At 40.4% G+C, this 8,195-nt stretch overlaps 1 pseudogene; it reads right to left on the bottom strand.

Annotated features, from left to right (window-relative positions):
- Positions 1-2,380: 2,380 nt before the first annotated feature.
- LOC122910492 lies at positions 2,381-2,687 on the bottom strand (annotated as a pseudogene).
- Between the last annotated feature and the right edge of the window lie 5,508 nt (positions 2,688-8,195).

Genomic DNA, 8,195 nt, shown 5'->3' with positions numbered 1-8,195 from the left:
ATATTACAAGGACGCCAAAGCAGACTTTAACATCAAAACTGACTTTCATCTTTTGTCTTGTCATTTGGCTTTCCACTCTTAGCAAGGAATAGAGCATACAAGCAGCAGGTTTGGGCTATTTAGAATCGGGCACGCTCCTGCCAATTTCTCCCTCCCCCCTTTGGAAGACTTTACCAATCAGAAGGACTGAACTGGAAAACCTGTCTTACTCTGTTCAAAACCTTAATATTTTAAGGTTCTTACTTGTATCTAAGAGCAATGAGGTCCCTCCCAGCCTGTGAAAGAAGAAGGAAAGAATGATTTGATTGCCTAAAGCAGGATAAAACAAGATCTGGTATGTGAAAAGGATGTATAAATTGAAAGTGCTCTACAAGTATAACAGGGCAATGTATTAATTTGCCATGAATTAGTTACTGAGTATCAACTGTATATCAGATTCCAAGGAAGCTGTACAGTGCTTACGAGCTTGAGCCTTGGTTTTCTTGCCTCTAAAATGGGAACAGAGAGACTTTATTTTAGGGTGTGTGAGAATTAAGTGAAAGAATAAATATAATTCACTTAAAATGAGTTCTTGGCACACAATACATACTGAGTGAATAGCTTTAATATGAAAATATGAAAGGAAAATTCCCCAAAGCTAAGGGATTTACAGCCTAATGAATTATTATTCTAAAACCCCTGCCTTTTGCCTCTGACCCTAAAATTTGAAAAGCTTCAAAGATTTAGCTATGCAAATTTCAGATCAAAATACTTGCCTACTGGGGTGCCTGGGTGGCTCAGTGGGTTAAAGCCTCTGCCTTTGGCTCGGGTCATGATCCCAGGGTCCTGGGATCGAGCCCCGCATCGGGCACTCTGCTCAGCAGGGAGCCTGCTTCTTCCTATCTCTCTGCCTACTTGTGATCTCTGTCTGTCAAATAAATAAAGATCTTAAAAAAAAAAAAAAACTTGCCTATTGATCGCCCTTTAGAAAGATTTACCGAGGGCATGTGCATGCTTTACCAAATAAAGAAGAAAGAAAAGGAATTAATACATGTTACCTCATTGAATGTATCTTGGTGATTTTGCATCTTTTTTCCCCATTGTCTTAGTAAATCCTAATTTAGTAGACAGGCATGAATAGTCTCATGTCCTAGATGGGGATACTGAGGCTCAAGGAGAACCAATAACCACCCCATGGTCACAGAGCTAGGAGGATTTAAACCATGGTATGTTTTCAGAGCCCATGTTCTTGTCCAGCCTCACCACTGCCCCCTGCACCCAGTTAGTTCTCATGGAGAGACCTCAAATCCTCATCTGAAAACACAAGGGTTACGTGGGATCTTCTTCAAGTAAAGGGGACATTTTTGAGAAGAAAAATGTTGCAATAATTAATTTCTTGCTCAATCTTTTGCATATCAGTCTAATAGTGGGAGTCCTTCCTTTCCATTTAGACTCTTCTAGGGACAACCTTCCTTTTTCAGTTCTAAAAGATTACTGTTGACAGGGACATTTTTGAGGACTTGGATTCTCCTTTCTTTTAGTAGCACTTATACTTTTCTGAGGAAACACAGAGATTTAAAACTATGAAAAAAGTTAGGAAAGAAAGTTCCACCGTTCAGACCTTGTTTTGAAAGACTATAGCCATCTCCTGTATTAACTGATCTTTCTCTACCAGCTCCACATCTTACAGCCTTCCCCAAACCCCACTCTTCCTAAGTGAACCTTTCCTGTTGCTAGTTCAGCCTCCCTCCCTGGACTGCAGGAAGGATGGTGATAGCCTCTGTAAGTCCAACCCAGGAGTCCTAGTGCCTATGGAGGCTAAAGACTTCTTCGCTGGGTAGATGTAAATGGACAGCACCTTAGAATATCAACGGCACTAAGGCATCGGGTTCTATTCCGTGCGCCTACCTCTGACTGTAGCTTAGGTAGACCACAACTGGCCCAAACCAGCTGATTAAAATTAAGTCACTCCACAGAAGGCCAAATGGCCCTAGAAAAATGGAAATTTTTTGTTCTTACCTGCCCTCGATTCTCTTTTCTTTCCTTTTGTCTTTTTTTTTTTTTTTTTTTTTTTTGGTTTCTAGAAATAATTGTTCTTTTTCTACTGCCTAAAATGAAGGCACCCCACAGTTCATCCCACTTGGCAGTAGCCTCAACAGCTCCTCACCCTTTCTGTATAGCCTTTGTTATTTTAAGTAGGCTCCACACCCAGAGTGGAGGCCAATGTGGAACCTGAGTCCACAACCTTTAGATCAAGACCCGAGCTGAGATCAAGAGTTGGAGGCTTAACCAACTGAGTTACCCAGGCACCAACCCCCACCGACTTTTTTTTTTTTAATAAAACTGTACAAAACATTTAATATATTGCTCTTTTGGGGTTATTTGATGTATCTGCAGGGTATTATAGCTGAGACCTTAATCTTGTTGCTTCATCAACATTAACTGGCTCATTTTCATGACTGAAAGTCATGCTGAGGAATCACCTGTTTCTGTAGAGGTTCAAGGTTCAATTTTGAGAAATGTGGAAGTTCCCTTTGTGTATCTATGAAAGCTTTATTCACTCTGTTAACTTTTTCATCACTCACAGTGTTTATCTTCTTAAGATTCGTGATAACTGGTTTTCCTTTGTTTTTAGTCTTATAATTTTTTTGGCTGGTTATATGAAATACATTCCTGGACTTCTGCCCTCTTAGTTTGTTCTTGGCCATTGTCTTGGATAACCCTCCTGCAGCAACACAAGCTCCAGGTGAAGTCATCTCCCTTTATAGAGACTTTCAAGTTCAAAGATGAAAAAGAATGAAGGGTGAAAATAGACTGTTAAGCTAACAGAGAGAAATTTACAGTTATTTATCACTCCAACAGTTGTTTGTGTTTATGTATGCCTTAATATTCCCAACCTCAAATTGAGCCCATCATTCATTCACTAGGGCAGTTTTTTTTTAATTGGCCAAATATATTTACAGTAAAGTTGTAATTCCTTTTATGTGTATTTCATTCTCATTTCAAAGCACTTTTGCTAGATTAAATTATAGCACCCATTTTACAGATCAGAAAACTTGGCTCAGATGGACCAAAGGACACACCAAGGTCACAGTCCTAATTAGTGACAGCACCAGAATTAAAATCTGGCTTTCTTATTTATTATGGGCTTCTTTTGAGGGGGGGAAATGGGATATTACATTCTGTACAAGGTTTATATACTAGTTTTTGAGGTTTCCTCATGCAGAAAAAAAGGTACCATCCTATAAACTGTGCTTTGGAGCTGCTGTCAGGAACCAATGCTTAGGTAGAGTGTACTACCGGTATACCCTATTTCATATTACTTATGGCTACACAGAACTGAAAGACATTTTGTGGCAAAAAGATCTGAAATCATCTTTTAATAGAATCTAACCATGCAAAAGTTATTTAACCTCTTTGGGTTTGTTTCCTCATCTACAAAATGGTGACAATATTGCTAATCCCACAAGGGCTGGTGTAAGGCTTCAATAAATGACATTCGTAAAGCACTCTGCCAGTAGATTATACATGCTCAATGTTAGAATTATTTTTTTTTTTCCTGAAAAGAAAAAAAAAATGCTTTCAAAATAACAGAGTTAGAAGACTCAGGTTAAGGAAAGCTGACTTACCAGGATTCCCTCACACTTCTCAAGGACTGTCCACATATAGGCCATAGCTCCATCCCAAACTGGCAGATACAGGCCAGATCTCGTGAAGCCTTGTCGGCCATGACATGTAGTTCGGAATCACCTGATCAGAAGCACGTTGAGGTTCTTCTTTCTGCTTCTCCAACTTATTGAGCTTGCTCCTACCTTGGGGCCTTTGCACTTCCTCTCCCTCTGCTTGAACTGTGAACCTCAGGTGGTCACATGGCTCATTCCCTCACTGCATGCAGTGCCATTCTAGGAGGCTGTCTATAACCAAATTAATTAAAATGCCATCTCCCTGACTACTAGTCACTCGCTAATCCTTTAGCTTTTTATCTTGATTGGACTTTTTCCTCGACACTTATGAAATTATATTACATATTTATTTAATTACTGTCTATCTCTTCTGCTAGAATGTAAGCTTCATAAAGACAGGGACCTCATCTGCTTGTACATTCTGTTTCCCCAGTACTTAAAGGAATGAATAGTAAATAGTAGGTATTTAGGGGCACCTGGATGACTTAGTCAGTTAAGTGTCTGACTTTTGATTTTGGTTCAGGTCCTGGTCCACCCCAGCATCAGGCTCTACACCCAGTGAGGATTCTGCTTGGGATTCTCTCTCTCCCTATCTCTCTGCCCCATCTCCCCAACCCCCACCCAGTGCTGGCTCTTTCTCTCTCTCTCTCAAATAAATAAATAAATCTTTAAAAATTAAAAAAAAATTTATATTAGGTGTTTACTAAATAATGAATAAGTGAATGTGGGTATTGTTCTACAAATGAAATTATGATATTCTAGGACCAGTTATTAGCTAGCACCGTGGATTTCCCAGACTGTCACCTTTACATCTGATTTTTAACTGCGAAGTTCATTTTCAGCATTACATTAGGATCCTTATAAAGAATAACCAGAGGGGCGTCTGGGTGGCTCAGTGGGTTAAAGTCTCTGCCTTCAGCTCAGGTCATGGTCTCAGAGTCCTGGGATCGAGCCCCGCACCGGGCTCTCTGCTCAGCAGGGAGCCTGCTTCCTCCTCTCTCCGCCTGCCTCTCTGCCTACTTGTGATCTCTCTCTCTGTGTCAAATAAATAAATAAAAATCTTAAAAGAAAAACAAAAGAATAACCATAAATGACATACTCAAATTGCATAAACATGAACTATTCTCCAAAATTGATAATTTTGCTCAGAATAATATCCCATTGGCAAGACAGCAGGAAGAACTCTGAGGCACAGATTCTCATCTTGTCACCAGCCTGCTCCATTCTTCAATGGCGGCCATTTTGGGCAATACTCCACAGCTGCACTCCGAAGGACCCCTGAGATCTCTTTCGAGCTCTTGTGTGCCCCCTTGCATCATCTCCTACAGAGGGTAACTACTCTCCCACATAATTATTAATAACACCTTCTTTTATTCTCAAAAGTATCCTAATGTGCATAATGATACCTATGGTCATTCTACCTGTACAGCTCAGGCAGGCTCATGAAGAGCCTTTCCCACAAGTCCTTCCCTCCAGCCACACCCACCTACCAGCAGGTCTCCAAATAAGAGAGGCTCTTAACTACTTTTGTTTGAACAACTTTCCCTCAGCCTGGGTCCATTCTTCCAGATTCCAACTCCGCTAGAATGGCTCTCCCAGAAATTTTCTTCCAGCCTAATTTAGATTAGGGAAACACCCCAGGCTACCTTGGGATTGCCTGAGGAGCTTAATGTTGAGATTTAGCAAATATAGGGTGGGCGCAGGAAATCTGCTTGTCCCTCCTGTTTCCCGCAACATAATTTTTTTTAAAAAAGATTATTTATTTGACAAAGCAGGTGCACAAGCAGGGGGGGGGAGGGGAAGAGGGAGAAACAGGCTCCCTGCTGAGTAGGGAGCCCAGCACAGGGCTAGATACCAGGACTCTGGGATCATGACCCCAGTCAAAGGCAGATGCTTAACAACTAAGTCACCCGGGTGCCTTGTGTTCCCACAACATCTTCTGTATACTGTTCTGGGTATCTGTGTCATAACCTACTTACCTGCCTCTTTCAGGTCACTATAAACTCCCTGAGGGCAGGACCTCATTCATTATTAAGGACTCTCCTTTAGTGAATCTCCAGTGACTAGAATCACACCCAGTAAATGGTACATGAACAAATGAATAATCATGGCAAACATTTACAGAACACTTACTATGTATCAGACAGTGTTCTACATATTTTCTTGGTATTAACCTCACTATATCAGAAGAAGTTTTAACCCTTAAGGGCTTAATAGTTAAGTCGAATGATAAAGGATATTAGGAAGATTAAGGAACTACGAATTAACTCTGGAAATTGCAAAATGTGACATCCAAATTTGTTTCTTTAACTAAACATTTATATTAAGACAGAATACTTTGCGAAAGTCTTCCATAGTCCAATGCACATAGAATCGTGTTGATCATTTCCAGGGTGCCTTGAGGGAGAACTTTGTAAGCCTGACTGAAATACCTATGATTTCATTCCTATTTCTGACCCTTCCTGACCGTTTTGTGCTTAGTAATCACATTGTACCTTCCAGTGTTTTATTTTCTATCTCAGACCTCTTTAACAAAATGCCTAGGGAGGAGAACAAGAGTAGAACTTCTTCACTATACCCCTCAACTTTAAAATTTAGCACTCTCTGTGAACATCCTATAAAATTGAGGGGATCTTATGAAGGACTTGTGACTCTCACAGAGCCTAATGCATTTAAATGTACAATTCTGGTAACGGTGTCAGATTATGGATTTCCAAATGGGAGCCACAATCATGATTTAGAACAGATGGCCAAACCGCAGGCAGCAGAATCAACAGAATTTTCAGCCATCCCAAGAGGCTAACAGAATCCAAGAGAAGAAGTATCTGACATCACCTAAATTGGTAAACAGCTCAAAACAATCTTAATTAACAGATTGCTGGAGCACTTAATGACAGAGAACATGCCTCAGTAGAAATTGGTATTCTTAGGCAGCTCTCATATATTATTAACCGCATAGGAAGATGGTCAAATGCTCTGGGGGGGGGCAGTCAAAATTGGAAATTAGGAAATCTTGATTTTGGTCTAAGTTGTGACACTAAGTGATCTTGGGCAGTAAGCTGAACTTTCTAAATCTATTTCCTAGTTTATAACATGACATCTAAGCTATCTTCTTTTAGCCTTCAATGTGTGCCCAAGGTAACTGGGAGGTAGGGGAGAACTTAAACGTAAATGAGCAAAATAAGAATCATGAAAACATTTTAGAGGATGATAAAGTAAAATTCACCTCTCTGTATCCAAGAGGCTCAGTAGGTGAAAGGTAACTGCTAGTGTTCATTTTGTTACCAGAGTTACTGTGGCATTTTTTTTACTATGTTACTAGAAATACTAATGCTTGCAGCAGAGCAAATCGTCACGCCTGTGGTAGGAGGAGTCCTTCTTCAATCGACAAAATCATGTAACGATGTCGGTTAAATGTTGAACCATTTTGAACATGGTCATCTGCAGTTCCCGGTATTGTCAGTCCTGGAACAGCCTTGGGAAAGAAGAAGTTATCTTTTCAGCCTCACTTGCTATTCAGTACAAGAGACCAACAGGGAAAGACTCTACAACCTCCCTCAGCACGGAAGCTAAAATGCAGTCTCCAAAGTTTCAGGCCGAGGTAGTCCAGATGTAGACGCCAACAGACACATTTTACTCTGTATTTTTTGTATACGCTCCATGTTTCTTTGACAGAATTTTTTTTAAAGACTCCATTCAATCTTTCAAGGAAACTTATGGTTTGTGTGTATTTGTGATGGAAGAAGAGACGCTGAAGAGAAGGGACAGGGCCCTAGAAGAAGGGGACAGAATTAAGCTCCCAGGAAGGAAGCCTACTGCTTCTCAAGTTACCATTTGTAAACCCTTTACCCGGTTCTGTTTGGCCTATTGTCCTGGGTAAATCATCCATTGAAAATCAAGCTCTTCAGCTCATTATATATTCTTCATTTGAGGTGACCAGAACTATTTCCTGAAACCTGGTTTGGGTGCTAATTACCTGCTCAAACACCTTATAAATACCTCCGTGGATTTGTCACAGGAAAATTTCACTTTTTTAATTTTTCTTAAATTGAGCACACTTATTGTAAGTTCCCCTTTAACTTCCCAATCGTGACAATAAAGGCCTTCTGCTGCTCTGGTTACAGTGAAGTGATGCTCTCTCCTCCTCAGCTCCCCAGAGGCATAGCTTGCAGGTCTGGCTCAGTTGTAGAGAAATGTTTACCAAAGTCAGCCACATATTTCTATACAGAGAAGTAAGCTGCTTTTTCTTCCGGGGACTGTCTCCCTCCCTCTGCAGGGAGGCAAGAGCCCCTTTTTGCAAATACCCGAAACAACTTGTACAAAAGAGAATGGCACTCACTTTTTTCCCTTCAGATTTGAAAATAACTGTTTCTGTCAGCCTTCCTCCTCTCATAACCCTCCAACAGAAAAAAAAACACCTCAAACTCAAGCGTATGTCTGGCCTCAGTGACAGGATGGTATTTCTATCAATTTTGAAACTGAAAAAAAAAATGTTTTTTTGCTGGAGAAAAATGTTTACTCATTTATATAGCT

Source organism: Neovison vison, chromosome 6, assembly GCF_020171115.1.
Source record: "Neovison vison isolate M4711 chromosome 6, ASM_NN_V1, whole genome shotgun sequence".
NCBI lineage: Eukaryota > Metazoa > Chordata > Mammalia > Carnivora > Mustelidae > Neogale > Neogale vison.
This window is presented reverse-complemented; position numbering and strand designations above follow the sequence as displayed.